Below are 21,133 nucleotides of genomic sequence, written 5' to 3'. Positions count from 1 at the left end.
ACATTCAACATTTCCATGAGAAAAGCGCTATGGGTAGAGTGGCTCAGTGGAAAGTGCACGGGCTTTGGAGTCAGGACTCATGAGTTCGAATCCCAGCTCTGCCACTTGTCAGCTGTGTGACTGTGGGCAAGTCACTTAACTTCTCTGTGCCTCAGTTCCTTCATCTGTAAAATGGGGATTAAGACTGTGAGCTCCATGTGGGACAACCTGATTCCCATGTCTACCCCAGCGCTTAGAACAGTGCTCGGCACATAGTAAGCGCTTAACAAATACCAACATTATTATTATTATTATCAAATTATGTGAAACGTGGGAGTGGCTTTCCCACTCCCCCTCAGGCCACAATCTATGTTTTCTTTTTTCCCAGACCCTAACACCTCTAGCAGCACGCACCCTGGACGGTCTGGCCCATTTCTGACCAAAAACAGTTGGCATGGGTCAGTTGTAGCCAACTCAACACCTGGCCCAAATTTAGGGCATAACCTCATTTCCAGATGACAGCTGCTCATGCCTGATAGTAGCTGCAGCTTAAGCAGAAGCATTTCTTGAGTGCCCAGTTAGTGTGGTGCACAGTACTAAATCTTTTATGCACGAATTCACTCCCATACCCACTCCAACCACCAGCTGCTTCACAGATTTAACTCCCTCCTCAAACCTCCTGTCCCCCCTGCCGCCATCATCTCTTTCCCTTAGTGACCTGGCCACCTACTTCATCAACAAAACTGAAGCCATCAGCCCTGTTCTCCCTAAAATCTCAGCTGCTCCTCTCCAATCCTCTCCCCCTCCTCCTCCACCACCTTCTTCGACTCCAGTGGAAAGAGCAGGGCCTGGGAGTCAGAGATCGTGGGTTCTAATCCCAGCTCTGCCGCTTGCCAGCTGTGTGACTCTGGGCAAGTCACTTAACTTCTCTGTGTGCCTCAGTTCCCTCATCTGTAAAATGGGGATTAAAACTGTGAGCCCTATGTGGGACAACCTGATTACCTTGTATCCCCCCAGCACTTAGAACAGTGCTTTGCACATAGTAAGCACTTAAATACCACCAGACTCTCCCTACATTCCGCGCCATAATTGCAGATGAGATCTCTTGCCTCCCCACCAAATCTACCCCCTTCAACCTGAGCTTCTGATCCCATCCCTTCTTACCTTTTTTAAACACTTGCCCCTCCCTTCTTCCCTCTTGGACTGCCATCTTCAAGTGTTCACTTTCCAACGGCTTTCTTCCCCGCTACTTTCAAAAATGCTTACGTATCTCCATCCTAAAAAAAACACTCTCCCTTGACCCCACGGCTCCCTCCAGCTACCGCCCTTATTATTAATAGTACGGCATAGTAGATAGAGCATTAGCCTGGAAGTCAGAAGGTCATGGGCTCTAATTCTGGCTCCACCATTTGTCTATGTGACCTTGGACGAGTCACTTCACTTCTCTGTTCCTCAGTTACCTCATCTGTAAAATGGAGATTGAGACTGTTAAACCCCACCTGATTTGCTTGGATCCACCCCAGCGCTTAGGACAGTGCCTGGCACATAGTAAGCGCTTAACACCTATTATTATTAGTAGTGGTAGCAGAGAAGAGAAAACAGAAGCTTGCAGGACTTCACTGTGGGAGGAGAAGTGAAAGAAGAGCTGACGAATGAGATGGAAAAGGAAAGGTCAGGGTAGGAAAAGAACCAGGCGAATGCCTATTGGCAAACCAAGGTCAGATGGTGTATCCAGGAAGACAAATTATCAACAGAGTCGAACATGGAGTAAAGGGACATTAGGATCGAGAGGAATAGCAGTGCTAGCAGTAATAGTTACAGTGTTTATTTCATTTTCATTAATGGCAATAATAGCGCCCACTGGACTTGGCTGTGAGGTCACTGGTCACCTTGGAAAATGCAGTTTCAGCAGAGTAAAGGGGGAAAACTGGACTGGCAGTGAATCGGCACTCGTACTTCTGAGCAGATTTAGAAGGCCTTGATCCCAGGGACTGTCTGACTGCAAAACAGCCTATCAGCTGCTGTCCAAAGAGGAAATTCCTCCACATTCTGAGAAATAATTGTTTTCATTGTTAGAGAGCAACTCGATCAGAAGGAGAACAAAACAGGAATGACCGTTGTAGTCAGGGAACGAGTGCAAAAGAGTTAACCACCACATAACCCCAAAAATTAGAAGCAGGGAAACCCCACTTCATCCTTCCAGATCTGTGAAAGGACAAGGAAGTTAAAGCAAATAGTTGAAGCAAGACCCCCCACAGAGAAAGAACTGACTTTAGCCTACTTGTTGCTCACGGGGGTTCCCCTAGACAACCCCTCAAGCTTCTCCAACATACAAGTTCACATCCTTCTGATCAGCCTCTTCCCCATCTTGAAAAAAGGAACTAAGCATGAAAAACCATCCCCAGACACTCCTGAACGGAACTTCTAATCTTCACACCCTATCCAAGTGGCTCCAAGTGGGCATAGAGAGTTGGAGAAGATTCGGCAAAGGACACCCAAGCTGATGAGAGATCAGAGAAATGTCTCTTTGAGGATTGACTACAACAGGGTAGGTGATCGGGGCAGCCACCGAGCTCTGGGTGTTCCCCCTCAACCTGAGCCTAAGGGTTTGGGGAGAAACCCCACTGGAAGGGGACAAGTGGAAGAAGTGGTGGTAGGCAGCAGCAGCAGCACATCTTCCCACCACTTAGTACACTGGAAGCAGCATGGCCTAGTGGATAGAGCACAGGCCTAGCAGAAAGTCATGGGTTCTAATCTCGGCTCTGCCACCTGTCTGCTGTGTGACCATGGGTGAGTCACTGCACTTCCCTGGACCTCAATTACCTTTTCTATAAAATGGGGGTTGACACTGTGGGACAGGAATTGTGTTCAACCCATTTGCTTACGTCCATCCCCGCGCTTCGTACAGTGCTTGGCACATAGTAAGCACTTAAATATTACAATTATCATTATGACTATTAGACTACGTTCAGCCCTAACAGAATGCTGAAAAGCCTAAAACCCCTCTGCTTTTAAAATCATTTATTTTTTCCCATGTTTATCTTATTTCTTTCCTTTCGTGTCCACTGCTGGGTCCTCCACCTCTTACAGGCTGTGAATCTCCTGCAGGTCAAGGACTGTGATGGAATTAATATCCTTGAATTGTTCCCCAACACTTAGCAAAGTATCATACTCAACAAAGAGATGAAGGAGATTAGGACCCAGAACTTGGAAAGTTCCATAATGGGCAACTCCAGAGAAAGTCAAGGATACCCAAGGAAATGTCAGAGACGTTAAGTGGTAATTCCCCAATCATCAGGATGAAGGTCGATCTTTATACTCTCCCTTTGAGCATCCTGTTGCTGTGGTCAGGCGGAACACTGGGGTGGATGAACAATTCGTTTGACCCAATAATGGCATTTTTTTGTATTCTTATTCATACAGACCCAAGCATAATTCATTGGACAGAATGTGCATGGAGAAGCAAAGTGCAGCTGCCAAGAACAGCTACGATGAAAGGAAAAAAAAATCCTGGTTGGTATCATCTACTGTGCCAATAAAAGTGGCTAGTATCAGATACCATTCCTTTCTAAGTTCATGGCAATCTTTTTTTTTTTATGTTTTAAACATAAAATTCTATGAACGGCACAGACAAGTGGACTGCAAAACAGTAATGACAGACATTTTTTAAAACCACCTCCCCAACTAGCAAAACCCACATAAACTCTCCATACTTGCCACATGATTATCACAGGCTGCCCTTTTCCATTCACTAGAAAAAAAAAATCCTACAACAAAAATGACATTATTCTGCTTCCCGGAGAATATTTGAACTGAATACTGAGGGAACAACGTGATATGAAAAGTTGGCAAAGACCAGCGCACTCTATTAGAACCATTCTCTCCAAAATGTATTTCTTACCCCACCCTATTCATGTATTCACTAATTCTACATATGCTATGAAAAACTTCTTCGATGAAGTCTTCAAAATTTACGCCTCCTGATTCTGTTCACTACAATAATCCTTTAGCATTGGTGAATCTTTGAAAAGGATTTGGTCATATTTTATTTATGCCTCTGTCCTGTTTTTCCCATTATATTGTAACTTAAGGACCAAGTTCAGACTTCCTTGGTAAGTCCATAGAGTCTAGTTGAGCATGCACAGAACAGTCCTACATTCTTACAGTACGACACTTCACATGAAAATGTCTGCCTCAAAGCCTCCAACCTCGATAGAAAGTGGAAAGGGATTTGGAAACCAGGACTGGAACTGAGTACATGCAATGGTGTGATATGACAGCTATCCATTTTTCGAGAACTACGAAACTGTTTTCTATGATGATCATTGCATTAGACTTTAATGGGAAGTTAAATATACTCTAATATACAAATTGTAGGGCTGTTTAAGTTTACTGTTAGTTTTCAAATACTGTATTACCTTTGCTGACATAATTCAAAACAGCTACCTTAGTGAAGCATACTATAGCTCCATACCTCATATAGTAATAGCATGAGGATAACACGCACATTAGCGTCTCTGGAAGAAATAGATAATGCTTAATGCTTTGCAAAGACTGATGTTAAATCATAAAGCTATGATATTTCTGGGGGTTCTCAGCCCTAAATCCTGGCCTAAAGCCCGAGCAAAGACATATTGCACTGAAGAATTACTTGAGATGCCGACCCAAAAGAAGAGTCGGTCATTCTCCTCCTATGACTTAAAACATCAAGACCGATGGAAAGAACATGATTTTGAAGATGAGATGACTGGGGTTCAAGTCCCAGGTGTACAAGCTGAGGAATGCCTGTTGGATCTGTGCCATCGATGGAGAGGTTTTCTGACCAAAAAAGCCCCCTAAGGTGTTCTGCAAGGAGAACGGGCCCAGTAGGAATCCTGAAAAATAGCTGGCTCACATGGGTGATGAAGATCAGAGTGGCTGTAGACTGTATGCTCCTTGTGGGCAGGGTAAATGTCTACCACTCCTATTGTATTGTACTTTCCTAAATGCTATGTGCTGAGCACTGTACTAAGCAGTCGGGGAGTACTAAGCACTTGGGGAGTACAACAGAGTGGGTAGACCCATTCCCTGTCCACAAGAAGGTTTTAGTCTAGTGAGGGGCAGACATCAATATAAATGAATTACAGGTGTGTACATAAGTGTGACGGCGCTGAGGGTGGGGTGACGGATTCAGATCCAAGTATATAGGCGAAGGGGGAGTTAGGGGAAAGAGGACTTCAACAGGGAAGGCTTCTTGGAGGGGATGTGATTTTAATAAGGCTTTGAAGGTGGGGACAGTGGTGGTCTGCTGTATACAGGGGGAGAAGGAATTCCAGGTCAGAGGGAGGACATGGGCAAAGGCGGGAGTGAGACAGATGAGACCGAGAAGAAAGAGACAGGGAGTAGGGAATAGGGAGTAAGTCGACACTAGAGTAACAAAGTGTGCAGAATGGGTAGTAGAAAATCAGCAGGGTAAGGTAGGAGGGGGGCAAGCTGATCGAGTGCTCTAAAATCAATGGAAAGGAGTTTCTGTTTGATGTGGAAGTGGATGGGCAACCACTGGAGGTGCTGAAGGAGTGGGGTGACGTGGACCGAACGTTTTATTAGAAGAAAGATCCCGGCAACAGAGTGAAATATGAACTGGAGTGGGGAAAGACAGGAGGGAGGGAGTAAGGGAGGGAGGGAGTTCGGTGAGGAGACCGACGCAGTAGTCAAATCAAAGCACTGCTGATATCCAAAGCATTTTTCTAGACACTGGCCCTCTAGGCTGTAAGCTCATTATGGGCAGGGAATGTTTCTGCTAATTCTGATGTACTGTACTCTCCCAAGCGTTTAGTACAGTGCTCTTCACGTAGTAAGCACTCAAATATGATTGGATCACACACTTTATGAAAATTTATATTACAGGTCGTGCTGACAAATGTAGAAGCAGATGGCCAAGCTTATTTCTGGCCAAAATAAATGTTACATTATTTTTTACTAGAAGTAAAATATTATAAATTACTTATATTAATTTCTTTCTCCCCTTCTAGACTGTAAGCTCACTGTGGGAAGGGAATGTATCTATCAATTCTCTTGTACTCTCCCAAGTGCTCAAAACAGTGCTCTGCACACAGTAAATGCTCAGTAAATACCACTGATAATGATGACAAAAGAACTTCCCTTACAAAACCCAAGTGCACTGGTTCCCCAATCCATTGAGAGGATAGGAACTTTCCTCTCAATAGCATATCTCTTTGAGAAATAGTCAGTGGGAGCTACTGCAATTGATGTTTTATATAGACGATCTATTGTATTTCAATGAAGAATCTTTTAAATGCTGTACTAAAATTGGCATTCATACTCAAAGAACTTATTTTTTCCTAAATTCAAATACCTTCACATATATTAACATAAATATTAGGTATGAGAAGTGGATAATTTGCCTTCTCCCAGATCCCAGTCAATGAAGGACGTGAAGAAAATAAAAGTACAGTATTTTGTAAGTGCGTACTGGAAATGACTTAATGTATGATACATGGAACTTCAAATGAAAAAGAGGAAGAGGCCTTTAAATTTCATGATATGAAGTGTAGATTCCTTCACCGTAACAGAGTGCAATGAAAGAAAAATCTATCTCAAAAAAGCTTCATATTAAAGAAGTTTCTCTTAATCAGAAGACAAATTCTTCCTTGCTGCTCAGAAAATGTGCTCATAAATATCATCAGGCTCACAAGAACTGAACCCCAAAATGATTTTTGCACATGATTTTAATGATCGCATGCACCCTGTAAAAGTTTAAATCGGAGAGAATTAAAACGGGTTCAAGAGCCTCCCACTCCAATACAGCCTGAACTTTATTCACATTAGGAGGAGAGTGCCAATCCATTTATCATATCAGTTTCTGGCAATGACACATTAACATTCTGAAAAGTTCCAACTTAGCTCTGTGGAGACTCACTCACCGCGAGTGAGTAGGTAGTTAGCACAGTATATTACAGCCCCCGTGTGCTAATTTTACTGTGGGTTTTTGGCTCCACAATAAGACCCAGTGTGAGGCCGCCATGAAAAGGCTTAACTTGCTCAAGTCTTTATTTATGCCTTATGCTTCTGGGAGCACGGAGTGGGAGGCAGAGAAGGCAGCCTGACTGAAGCTAATAAACCATGTATTTTCTAAATGAATAAGCATTTAATGGAGGGTCTAAAAACTAATGTAAATTATTTCAATCTATTTTGGTACGGCAGCAAATGTGGGGTATGAAGCCACCCAGTAGCCTATCCTTCTCACGCCGGAGACTAACTCCTGATAGCTCTACAATGAAGGATAAAGCATGCATTTTGAAATGACAGCGCTGTCATAATTCCTATAAGAATTTCAGTATCTATGGAGCAGCTCACACAAACTTCAGTGGAGCAGCTGTAACCCATCAAAAACTGATGCAATACTTATACTCCTGGAGCATAAAACAGATTTGCCAGGAAAGTACTTTATTTAATAACTGGGAAATGGGTGGGACCTAACTGATGTCAATCTTCAAAACCAACAGTGTGTCTAAATTTAGGGGCTCAAAAAAGATCCCAAGGTACAACTCAGAAACAGAAAAGCTAAAACCAGGAATGCACAAGAAAGTCCTTCCAACCAGTTGTGCTTAGGTAAGAGAGCCATTACAATTTGGTTTTGAGAACCTCATCATTTTGATGTTATTTAACTTTCCCAAGCACTTTTAATAAAGTTGCTCTGCATATAGAAAGTACTCAAATATAGAAAGTACTCAGATACCACTGATTGATTTCAAATACTACAAACTGGAATGAAAATGAAACGATTTATAACTAAAGGAAGAAATGAAGCAAATTCTGAATTTTAACATTACTCTAGATTTACTTAACTATTGTTGACAGTCAGTCTCTCCAACCCCTTCCAAAAAGAGAAATTATAAAAAGAATTCATTATTTTCTTGTACTAGAATGTTTTCTAATACTACCTTATAGCTTTAAAGTGCCCATCCCCACAAAGCCCATAATAATACCTAAATATTAGACAAGTTATACAATTTTACATTTTATTTTGTGTATGTTTAATTGTGTGTTGATGACTCAAACCACTACCCAATCAAAGTTTCATAAATACAACATAGAGTTGCTTTTACCAAGAGCCCATGTAGTCTAGGCTTCCCTTCCCTCTCACAAGCCCGTAACCTTGGCATTATCTTTGACTACTTTCTCTAATTCAAACTTCTTAGTCAATGCATCACTAAATCTCGTCAGTTTGACCTACACAGCAATCCTAAAATCTGCCCTTTCCTTTCCAACCAAACTGCCACGATGTTTATCCAAGTATTTATCCTATCCTGCCTTGATTTACTGTATCAATCTCCTTGCTAACTTCCTTGTCTCCTGTCTCTCCCCGCTCCAGTCCATTCTTCACAGAAGCAGCATGCCTTAGTGGATGGAGCATGGGCTTGGGAGTCAGAAGGACCTGGGTTCTAATCCCAGTTCCGCCACTTGTCTGCTGACCCTCTCTCTGCCTCTCTCTGTGCCTCAGTTACCTCACCTGTAAAATGGGGATTAAGACTGTGAGCCCCATGTGGGACTGGGACTGTGTCCAACCTGATGATCTTTTATCTACCCCAGCACTTATAACAGTCTTGACACACAGTAAGCACTTAAAAAGTACTATTATTATTATTCACTCTGCTGCCCAGATCATTTTCCTATAAAAACATTCAGGGCATGTTTCTCCACTCCTCAAGAACTTCCAGTGGTTGCCCATCCGCCTCTGCATCAAAAAGGAACTCCTTACCATTGGCTTTAAAGTACTCAATCATTTTGACCCTTACCACCTCACCTCGCTACTCTCCAACTACAACACAGCCCACATACTTCACTCCTCTAACACTAACCTTCTCACTGTACCTCGATCTCGTCTATCTCACCTCCGACCTCTCGCCCACATCCTGCCTCTGGCCAGGAACACCCTCCCTCTTCATATCCAACTGACAATTACTCTCCCCACCCTTCAAACCCTTATTGAAGGCACATCTCCTCCAAGAGGCCTTCCCTAAACCCTCTTTTCCTTTACTTCCACTCCCTTTTGTGTCATCCTGATTTGCTCCTTTTCTTCATCCACCTGCCCAGCCTCATAGCACTTATGTACATATCTGTAATCTTATTTATATTAGTGTCTGTCTCCCCCTCTAGACTGTAAGCTCACTGTAGGCAGGGAATGCATCTGTTATATTGTTATATTATACTCTCCCAAGTGCTTAGTACAGTGCTCTGCACACAGTAAAAGCACTCAATAAATAGAACTGACTGACGAAGAAACTGCAACTCTACCAGCAAATAATAAAGCAGCAATATCACTTCTATGAAAGCCCTGCATTAAATGGGAAACATTTAATAACTTTTCACCTTTTAATCAGTTTTATTCTTGATTAATAATAAAATAATAATAAAAACAATAGGGTTTTCAGAAGACTAAATTATCTAAGGACTTGCTTTTGAAGAAACCAACACCTTCAATATTTCCATTTGCTGAGTTTAGCTAGGAACTTTAGTTGGTTACCCTTTTTATTAAGCACTTATTCTGCTCTAAGAACTGGGTTAGGTACAAACTGATCAGGCTGTCCTACAATGGGCTCACAATAATAATAATGATATTTGTTAAGTGCTTACTATGTACCAGGCACTGTACTAAGCGCTAGGGTGGATACAAGTAAATCTGAGTGCACAGAGTCCATGTCCCACAAGGGGCTCACAGTCTTAATCCCCATTTTGCAGATGAGATAACTGAGGTGCAGGGAAGTTGAGTGACTTGCCCAAGGCCACACAGCAGACAAGGGCAGAAGGGAGATTAGAATCCATGACCTTCTGACTCCAAGGCCTGTGCTTTACCCATTACACCATGCTGCTTCCCATATTTAGGTTGGGGGTGGGTAGACCAATAAATACAGTGGTAATAATGGATTGCAGCAGCAAGGCAAGGCAGAGAGTCAATACACTAGGAAGATAATGGATCTAGGAGGTGAGAGTCTGCAGGCTCCCCACTGCTTTCAAGGAACCAGTCCCTAGTCAAAAACCTGCCCTGTTCTAAAAGTTGGAGTCAATCTTTTAACACCTGGAGCCCTGTGCAAGTGGGAGAGGCTCCACCCTCCATCAACTTCCCAACTTTCTAAAAGGATGGAGAAGAGGTGTTGGGAATGTGAATGGGGTGGTCCTGGGTGGTTTCACTCAGGGGCAGTGGGTTTCAGGGTTCCAGGAACTAAGAGTCAGCCCGCCCCCACAGGTTAAGCTAGAACCTTGACAGATAAGCTAGCATTTACATCTCCAATAACCAAAAACAAAGTTTATTATGTTGCTTCCTGAATAAAACTGGTCTTCTGGTCAATCCTAGATAGCAAAAGAACACAATGTAAATGCACATGAGATCCGCAAATTTAATAAGCCATAATGGGCATCCCTCTAATCACAAGTAGTTCATTCTCTGCTCTCTGGCAGAGCGGAACTTCAAATTTTCCAGAGAGCTGGGTATTCCTTGTGTTGCAGCAGACTTTCTATATTGGAATCCAGCCTGAACAAAGAGGACAATTTGAATTAAATTGCTGAATGGACATAATCAATGAAACTGGAATACTACAGTGAAAAATTTGAACATTCACAAAGGAGAAAAATTTCAGTTCTGCATAAGAATCAAAATCTCTAATACTCCCTGCCACTTCAGCACTTCCTAAGCAACTAGTCACAGGCACCAGGGTTACAGAGAGGAGGAAACAATAAAAGTATATGAACACATTTTTAATGGTACTTAAGCACTTAGTATGTGCCAGGCACTGTCCTGAACGCTGGGGTAGATGGAAGCTAATCAGGATCGACACAGTCCCTGTCCCACATTGAGCTCCCAATCTTAATCCCTATTTTACAGAGGAGATAACTGAGGCGCAGAGATGTTAAGTGACTTGCACACAGCCACACAGAAAACAGGTGGCAGAGCCAGAATCAGAACCCAGTTCCATGCTCTAACAACTAGGCCATGTTTCCTCTAATCTGTATTTTATTTAAATATCTCCCCTTCTAGATTGTAAGATCCTTGAGGGAAGGGATTATGTATGCTAATTCTACAATACTCTCCTAAAAACTTAATACGGCGCTGTACACACAGGAGAGCAATAAATGTTCTTGATTTCCAAGAAATATGACCTGAACATATTAATGACTTGAAACTATCACTCAGGACATCAATTACTTTTCAAACTTGGACAAACTGAAATGAGCACCCTAAACACCAACTATTAAATGATGAAAAACTACTCAATGAACAGATCAATTGTATTTATTGATAATTTAATGTGTACAGAGCACTGAAGTGTTTGGAGAGTACAATGTAAACAGAGTTGGTAGACATGCTCCTTGCCCACAGGGAGCTTACAGTGTAGACGGGGAGAAAGACATTAATCAATCATACTTTTTGAGCGCTTACTGTGTGCACAATGCTGTGGGGCTGAGGGTGGGGTGAATATCAAGGATTTAAAGGGTACAAATCCAAGTGTGAGGGCAACACAGAAAGGAGAGGGAATAAGGGAAATGAGGGCTTAGTCAGGGAAGGCCTCTTGGAGGAGTTGTAATTTCAAGAGAGCTTTGAGGGTGAGGAGAATGGTGGTCTGTCGTATATGAAGAGGGAAGGAGTTCCAGGCCAGAGAGAGGACTTGGGCAAGGTACTGGCGGCATGATAGGTGAAATCGAAGTACAGAGAGTAGGTTGGTGTTAGAGCAAAGGGTGCCACCTGGGTTGTAGTGGAAAATCAGTGTGGTAAAGTAGGAGGGGGAGAGCTGAGTGAGTGCTTTAAAGCCACTGGAAAAGAGTTTCTGTTTGATTTGGAGATGGATGGGCAACTACAGAAGGTTGTGGAAGAGAGGGGAGACATGGTCTGAATGTTTTTTTCAGAAACAATTTTCTTGATTTTTTTTTCCCAAAGGAAGCAGTGTGGCCTAATGGACAGAGCACGGGGCTGGGAGTGTGAAGGACCTGGGTTCTAATCCCAGTTCTGTCTCTTGCCTGCTCTGGGATCTTGGACAAGTCACTTATCTGTACTTCAGTTACCTCATCTATAAAATGGGGATTAAGACTGTGAGCCCCATGTGGGACAGGAACTGTGATCAGCTTGTATCTACCCCAGCACGTAGTTCAATGCCCGGGACATAGTAAGCACTTAACAAATGCCATTAAATACCTTAAAAAAGTGGTTGGATCAGGAGGAGGCAGTGCGAATGGAGTGGAAAAGGCAGGTTTTAGAGATGTTGTAAAGGTAGAACTCACAGGATTTAGTGACAGATTGAATATGTGGGTTGAATACGAGAGTTGAGGATAATGCCAAGGTTATGTTCATTCATTTGTATTTATTGAGTGCTTTCTCTGTGCAGAGCACTGTACTAAACGCTTGGAATGTACAATTTGGCAACAGATAGAGACAATTGTTGCCCAACAACGGGCTCACAGTCCAAATGGGGAAGAGAGACAACAAAACAAAACAAGTAGTCTGGCGTCTTGGGAGACAGGAAGGACAATGGTGGTGTTTACCGTGATGGAAAAGAAAGGGGGACAGGGTTTGGGTGGAAAGATGACTTCTGTTTTGGACATGTGAGCTCCCCACGGGTAGAGATCATGTCTACCAACTCTACCATACTGTACTGTCCCAAGCACTTTGTACAGTGCTCTGCATGCAGTAAGTTTTCAAGTAACAGTATTGATTGCTACTAAATTCCCAGCACTGCTCTGGGAATCTGAAGATCTGAGCTCTATTCCCATTTCTACCTGCTGAAGCTAGGCCCAAAGTGCTGAAGGTTTCTGATCGCAAAAACCACCTAGGACATTCCCTGACGGGGACATGCCCAGAAGAAATTCTTAAAATAGCTGATGGCTGACGTTGGCAAAGACCACAGCGGTTACCAAGGCAACTGACTTCTGGTCTCCAGTTCGATGGTACAGCAGCAGCACTCTTCTGCATTCATATCTGCTGTAATTGGGTCTCGCATGTAAAAACCAAAAAAAAAAAAACCCTACATGTCCATTTCCCAACATAAGCACCCCATGCCTCAGTGAGAGCAGAAGGCAGAAATGAGAGGATTGTCATGGTTCTGCACAAACCGCTAACCCTAGAATCAAATCCCCTGAGCAGGTTCTCGGTCCTAAAGTCCAAAGGCAAGGATTATTGATCAGTCCACCTCTCCTCCCACCTCAAAACCTTTCGATGGTTGTCCATCCACCACGGCATCAATCAGAAACTCCGCACCATCGGCTTCAAGACAATCAGCTCTCCCTGTCCTACCTTTACCTCACTGATCTCCTAATACAAGCCAACCACACACTTCACTCCTGTAACAGGAATCTATTCACTGCTCCTTGATCTCATTTATTTCACCGATGACCCCTTGTCCATGTCCTCCCTCTGACCTGGAATTCACTCCCCCTTCTCCCTCCCTTCATAATCTGACAGACTATCACCACCCTTATTTTCAAAACCCTTATAAGATCCCTTCTGCATCACTTATGACCTCCCTTCCTCCTCTCTCGCCCCGCTCCAGTCTATTCTTCACTCCGCTGCCAGGCTCATCTTCCTGCAGAAACGATCTGGGCATGTCACTCCCCCTCTTAAACAACTCCAGTGGTTGCCTATCAACCTCCGCTCCAAACAAAAACTCCTCACTCTAGGCTTCAAGGCTCTACATCACCTTGCCCCTTCCTACCTCTCCTCCCTTCTCTTTTTCTACCGCCCACCCCGCACGCTCCGCTCCTCCGCCGCCCACCTCCTCACCGTCCCTCGGTCTCGCCTATCCCGCCGTAGACCCCCGGGCCATGTCCTCCCGCGATCCTGGAACGCCCTCCCTCCTCACCTCTGCCAAACTAATTCTCTTCCCCTCTTCAAAATCCTACTTAAAACTCACCTCCTCCAAGAGGCCTTCCCAGACTGAGCTCCTCTTCTCCCTCTACTCCCTCTACCACCCCGCTTCACCTCTCCGCAGCTTAACCCTCTTTTCCCCCCATTTCCCTCTGCTCCTCCCCCTCTCCCGTCCCATCCCCTCAGCACTGTACTCGTCTGCTCAACTGTATATATTTATTCCCCTATTTATTTTGTTAATGAAATGTACATCGCCTCGATTCTATTTAGTTGCCATTGTTTTTACGAGATGTTCTTCCCCTTGACTCTATTTATTGCCATTCTTCTTGTCTGTCCGTCTCCCCCGATTAGACCATAAGCCCGTCAAACGGCAGGGACTGTCTCTATCTGTTGCCGACTTGTTCATTCCAAGCGCTTAGTACAGTGCTCTGCACATAGTAAGCGCTCAATAAATACTAGTGAATGAATTAATTAATTATGCACTTGGATCCGTACCCCCTAAGCAATTGATATTCACCCCCACCCCCAAAATACTTATGTACATAACCCTATGTGCTCCTATTTCCCCTATCAGCAATTTATTTTAATATTTATATAATATTAAATATTATATAATAAAGTCCCCCTCTAGACTGTGAACTCCTTGTGGGCAAGGAACATAATAATAATGTTGGTATTTGTTAAGCGCTATGTGCAGAGCACTGTTCTAAGCGCTGGGGGAGATACAGGGTAATCAGGTGGTCCCACGTGAGGCTCACAGTTAATCCCCATTTTACAGATGAGGTAAGTGAGGAACAGAGGAAGGGAAGTGACTTGCCCACAGTCACACAGCTGACAAGTAGCAGAGCCAGGATTCGAACCCATGACCTCTGACTCCCAAGCCCGGGCTCTTTCCACTGAGCAATGCTGCTTCTGAGTCTATCAACTCTACTGTACTGTTGTCTCCCAAGGGCTTAGTACAGTGCTCTGCACACAGTAAGCACTCAATAAATACCATTGATGATAATGAGGATGATGAATATACTCCATTGACTGACTGAAGGGAGAATCTGTCCATCCATCTAGATTACCTTAAGGCCACTCAACTTCCCTGTGCCTAAATTTCCTCATCTATAAAACAGGAATATTCATGTGCCCCTCTCTCCTTTTAACTCAGCTATACAGATAAAAATACTTTGGCAAATGGAAGTACTTATACATTTTTTCCTTAGGGATTTCCAGATTTCTTTCTTGTCTTGATAAATGCCAACTCAAATGGCTGCCCTGCACAGGAGGTAATGGGTCTAGGTTCAAATCCTCCTTCAATCACCAATTCACAACATGATCAACAACTCTTCATCCCATCTGAGGGACGTCTTGCTAAAAATCAAAATTGTGGGAGGACTTCAAATGGCCAAAAGAGAATCTTTCCTCCTTTCCTAGAAAGAAGAGCTTAACAAGGAATGATGGGCCAGGTAAAAATGATAATGATGAACAAGAATATAAAAGGGCAAGGGATGGGCAAAGGGGATGATTAAGCAAAGAGAATAGTTGTGATACATGGAGAGGAAAAGATTTGGCCCATCATCTGCATTGTCATGGTGTTCAGAATTCATCTACTCTTGTCCCAGTGGGGGCTGATATTTTTAAGATAAAAAATAATAGTAATTAGGATAATGACAGATACAAGACAGATACAAGAAAACAGGTATTTTACCTCCATTTTACAAATGAGGACAGAGGCACAGAGAAGGTAAGTGACTTGCTCAAGGTTACACAGCAGGCAGGTAAAGCCAGAACCAAACCAGCATCTTCTGATTCTCAGTCCAGTGCTCTCCCACTATGCCTAACTGCTTTCCCACTAAAGCTCATGTAAATCATTATTTCCCCCATCTGTTACACCTGAGGCTATGTGGGAATTCCAAGGAGACTGCAAAAATTGCAACTGCAAAGCTTTGAATATGTTTGACACTGGAAGATAATTTTAGTTATATCATCTGCAGTTTTAACTGATCTCTTTTAAATCCTGAGTCCTCTAAACACACACACAGCCACACCTTCCCCCTCCCCTTGCACTCCTTCCTTCTTCACCATTAAGATTTGATGAATTACCATGGTAAACTGAAGATGCTTTCTTTTTTTCCCCATGAAAGGGTGTGGCCCATCATGGGAAATTCAGAAGTCCTTGGGAGGGGGAGAGGAAGGGAACTTGCAGATTTACAAAAGTTAAATAACTGCTGTTTTTTTACCAATACATTTAGTTCATTCATTCAATCACATTTTTTTCTTTCAAATGTATTTATTGAGCGCTTACAGTGTGCAGAGCACTGTACTAAGTGCTTAGGAGAGTACAATACAACAAACAGGCACAATGCCTGCCCACAAGTTCCTCAGTTTGAGACCAGAGAGAGGGTTCAAAATTACATATGTTCAAACTTTACAATGTCCAAGCTTCCAATTTACAGAAAAAATATTTCTATGCTGCATAAAAATTTTAAACAGTACCCACATTTACCTTTTCAGATCTTAAAAGCATTCATTTTTATTAATCCTTGCTTTATTTGTTAGGTAATTTACAAAGTTATTTTTCATTGACAATATAATTTTCAAAAGCACTACTGTTCAAATATAATACATGGCAAAAAGGACATCTAGATGAAATAAATATATAAAGTCCAGTAACTACGGTAAATGAATTAGCTTAAGTGTATTTCTAAGATCATAAAAGCACACACTGAAATCATTTGACTTTAACAGCAGTCAATCGTATTTATTGAGCGTTCTGTTCAGAGTACTGCACTATGTACTTGACAAAGTACAATACAATAATAAAGAGAGACAACCCCTGCCCACAATGAGCTCACAGTCTAGAACGGGGAGCACTGTACACTGTACAGCACACTGCACTAAGCATTTGGTAAAGCATAACACAATATAAAAGACACATCCCCTGCCCACCAGTTAACTTCCTGCTTTTTAAAAGTTACTTGCACTTCATTTCTGTAAAAAACAAAAAAAGATTAAGACCAAGAAAAAGGAACTTGGTACCAAAAGGTACTTGCCTAAGGCCAGCTATTCAACTTGAAGCCCTACTGTCCGAGTAAAGACACAAATGGGGAAGAGGAGGATGGGGCTCAAACAGATGTTACTTTTCAACTTCAATCAGAAAAGACACATAATAATAATGGTATTTGCTCAGTGCTTCCTGTGTGCCAGGCTCTGTATTAACCGCTGAGGTGGATACACGCAAACTGGTTTGGAGACAGTCCCCTGTCCCACGTTTCTAGGAATCTGTTGCTCTAAGCGCATTAGAAACTATGATTGCTATGCTTCCCTTATATAATACTATATTAACTTTATATCGGGGAAAAACAAGACACCTTTTCTCAGGAGGTTATAGGATAAAACATTAAATATAACAAAAATCTGACACACCAATCAATCAGTGGTATTTATTGAGCACTTACTGTGTGCAAAGCACTGCACTAAGTGCTTGGGAGAGTACGACAAAGTTGGTAGACATGTTTCCTGCCCACCATATCTAAATATCAACATCAGTCGCATAGCTTCTATTAACACAATTTTTGTGCATCGCTTCTGCATTTAAAATATTAGCTGATTTTCCAAAATAGAAAAACAAACCACTAATGCACTTTATGGTGCTCTCTAACCTCTCGATAGTGACACTAAGAGATATCTTTGGAAAAATCACCTTAATCACTCCACCTCTGTCCTCCAAAATAACTACAAGCAAAAGCAAATGAGAAAGTACCATAACTGTCAGATCTTTATTCTTGTTCTGCACATACAAAAACTGTTAGTTTGGTTTCTCTGCATTTGTGTGATAGTCTAAATTACTGGGTGTGGTACATATCTTCCTAAAAATGCAATTATAATGCAACTTTCTCAAAAAAATTCTCTACAAGCCAGCATCAAAAATATGTTTAAAAAAGAGTTTACTAGCTTCCTTGCTCCTTGTGGGCAGAGAATATGTTACTTGCTTGTTTTGCACTTCCTGAGCACTGCATTACAGTGAGCACTCAATAATAACTTTGGCATTATTATTGAGTTGGAATGCAATAATAATTGTGGTATTTGTGGAACTTGCCAAATTCCCTGCTCTGCACTAAGCACTGGGGTAGATACAAGATAATCAGGTCCTACTCAGTCTCTGTCGTTCATGTAATTCCCAGTCTGAGTAGGAGGGAGAACAGGTACTGAATCTCCATTTTATAGATGAGGAAACAAACACAGAGAAGTTAAATGACTTGTCCAAGGTCACACAGAAGGCAAGTGGTGGAGCTGTGATTAGGACCCAGATCTTCTGGCTACCAGGCTTGTGCTCCTTCCACTAGGCTGCACCAAATATCCTATTCTTAAAGTCCTTGATACTTGTGCTGTAGGCCTGACAACTGACCCGTCCTTACCTGTATCTCCCTCTAATGCCCAACTCCTCTTTCCACCCATTGAACCTCCTTGTTGTCCACTCTTTCCAAAAGCTTCACCCGCTTCTGGTTCTAGGTCATAGCATCCTTCTAGAGCTCCCTCCTCATTTGTTCTGCACCAAACACATTCCTTTCCCCGTTTTAAAGCTAAGACAAAAATTCAACTCCTTCAGGAAGCCTTTCCATAATAGTTCCAAACTGATTCCTACTGACCCCTTCCCCTCCCCATCTAACCTGGAACTTAATAATTAGAGCTCTGTGCAGTTATAGTTCATTACCTACGGGCCTCACGTTTCAGTCATTTGTGTTTACATGCAAATAGCTGTGTGATCCAATCTCCCCAATCTGACTGTAAATATTTTAAGGAGGGGGGAGAAGAGGCATCTTCTACTTTCTTTGTAAAGAAACTATGTCTAGTACCTATGTCCACGGCACCTAGTGTTTACTGATTATTCTAACTGCTCAAGGTGAATGACTCCTTAACTGACAACTAGGCTCTCTAAAGACAAGTCATTTAAAAACCCTATCGGTTGATGAAAAACATCAAGACATATTATCTGGGGTGGGGTTAAGCGATAAAACATTAAATGCCGTTGTTGACAGAGTTTATTGTTCATGACGGTTTCATATACATTTAAGGGTGGCACTGTGCCATAACTTAAGAATTGGCCATATAGTCAAGTCACATGAATGTGCATTTCTCTGTATTGTGTATATCATTTCTTCATGAACTCAGAAACATTTAATCTGAACAGTAACTATATTTTATATTTCATGGGCACTGGCAAACTTCAGTGGGTATGAGTTTAGGTGCCCCACCTCTCAGTTGCCCCAGGACTACTCTTGTGACCATTTAATGAACTTGCAGGGTAATGCACACCCACCAGTCTTTCTCCTCCCACACATCATTATAAATCCTGACAAGTCAAAAGTATTCAGGAATTACAGCACTTTATAAATGCCTCGAGACATGGAGGTCAACTAGAGTAAAAAAAGCAACTCTAGCTGATTGCGCTGCAGTGAGCAACTGCAGAGGTTTACTCACTCCAAAACATCATAAGCCTTTCTCAATATTACAAGCAGAGGCATGAACCAAATCTGTCTCCATTAGAGCCAGTTATGAGTTTAAATCCCCGGGACTCCACTTGGCCCAGTACCCTAATTTAGGCCAGTATTGGGCTCGAGTCACTAGCCCGCAAAGCTCCTACAGGGTTACACTGCTAAGGACTTCTACTTGTGCAATAAAAATCTGGAAGGTCCATAACAATAATTAGTAATAATAATTATGGTATTTGTCGAGTGCTTACTATGTGCCAGGCTGGGGTGGAGACAAGCAAATCAGGTTGGACACATGGAGCTCACAGTCTCAATCCCCACTGAGGCACAAAGATGAGGTAACTGAGGCATAGACTTGCCAAAGGTCACACATCAGAAAAATGGAGGAGTCGGGATTAGAACCCATGATAGCAAAGCAAATAGCATCTCTTCCCTTATTTAATTTTCTTAATTAAATGATTGCATCTGGACCTCCAGGTAAAACCAGGATCAATACAGCATTACAGGACGTTAAAATTTTATTTTGTTTCATGGCAACAGGGAGTCATCCTTTTCCGAATGGGACTCAGGCCAGAACAGGAAAAGAAATGTTTTTCTCTATGAAGGCCAAATTCAGAGGATGATGAGTTTTGCCCTTCAAGGTATTCGCAAGTTAAAATAGAAAGGATTTCACAATTTCTATCCTCAAGTAGGCTTATGTGTTAATAGAAAGACATTAAAATGTTAAATATGAATCGAGATCCAGCATAGCTCATTTTTGTTTTTAATGCTATAAGGCAGGAAAATTATTAGTCACACTAGAAATTGTTTTATGAAATTGGTCTACCTGACATTTCTCTCATCTGAGAACTCCTCTCAAGTCACACAAATTACTGAAGTTTCTCTCCTCCTTTCAAGCATTCTTTTTTGGAAGGCTGCCATCGAGGGTGGAATTTCAGGATTGCTTGGGGGGAGGGGAAAGGGTGAGAATTCCTCAAAAGTCCAAAAAGGCAGTTAAGATTTAACTAAATGCTCTGTGATTCACAACTCCAATTTGCCAAGTAAAAGATGGAGAGAATTTGTCTCCGTGGCAATTTTTTTAAAATTTTAATGACAATTTAGTAATCTAGGGAAATTCCATTTCTCTATTGGCCCAAAATAGCAATAGCAGTTGTATTGTAAGTGCTATATATTAATATACTTACAAGTATTAATTTCAGAAAACTGTTTTTACAGGGGTTCATTGAATTATAAGTCCTTGCTTCCTCAGAACTAATCCAAAATCTGATTCTCCTTTTTTTGGACATTTACAGAGATAGAAAGAGATGAATCGGCCCTCAGATGCAGCATTTTCCTCTCTATTGTTTTTCACTTGAAGTTCAAGCTGGAATTTTATGTGGTCATGGAAATCTAAAAACAAGGGGGGAGGAAAGTAAATCATATACCCGAACCAGTGAGTCAATCTCCGTGGGAGCAAGGGGAGACTCTGTCCTCAGCCATGACTTTCTGGGCAGAGGCAACCACCCTGTCTTAAAGGTCTCTCGCCCGGGGCGGGGGAGAGAAAAGATGGACAGTCCAGCCTTGAAACCAGCAGGGCGAATTGGCTCAGCCTCTTCCTCTACCACAGGGGCTTCTCTCATGTTCACCAAGTTACATAATAACAAAAAGAAGAATGGTGGTGTTGGTTAAAGCCTTACTATGTGCCAGACACTGTACTAAGTGCTGGAGTAAATGCTAAAGGCAAGGAAGAATGGAGATTTGATCTCCATTTTACAGAAGAAGAAACTGAGGCACGGAGAAGAAGTGACTTGCCCAAGGTCACAGGGCAGATAAGTGGTAGAGG

General features: G+C 42.4%; 1 protein-coding gene across 1 annotated transcript in view; it reads right to left on the bottom strand.

Moving 5' to 3' along the window:
* LOC120638402 (RNA-binding motif protein, X chromosome-like) overlaps nucleotides 1–21,133 on the bottom strand; it is an 88,362-nt gene that overhangs the window by 34,773 nt on the left and 32,456 nt on the right. The gene's annotated exons all lie outside the window — the stretch shown is intronic.

The sequence above is a fragment of the Ornithorhynchus anatinus genome, chromosome 5, assembly GCF_004115215.2.
Source record: "Ornithorhynchus anatinus isolate Pmale09 chromosome 5, mOrnAna1.pri.v4, whole genome shotgun sequence".
Classification (NCBI taxonomy): domain Eukaryota; kingdom Metazoa; phylum Chordata; class Mammalia; order Monotremata; family Ornithorhynchidae; genus Ornithorhynchus; species Ornithorhynchus anatinus.
This window is presented reverse-complemented; position numbering and strand designations above follow the sequence as displayed.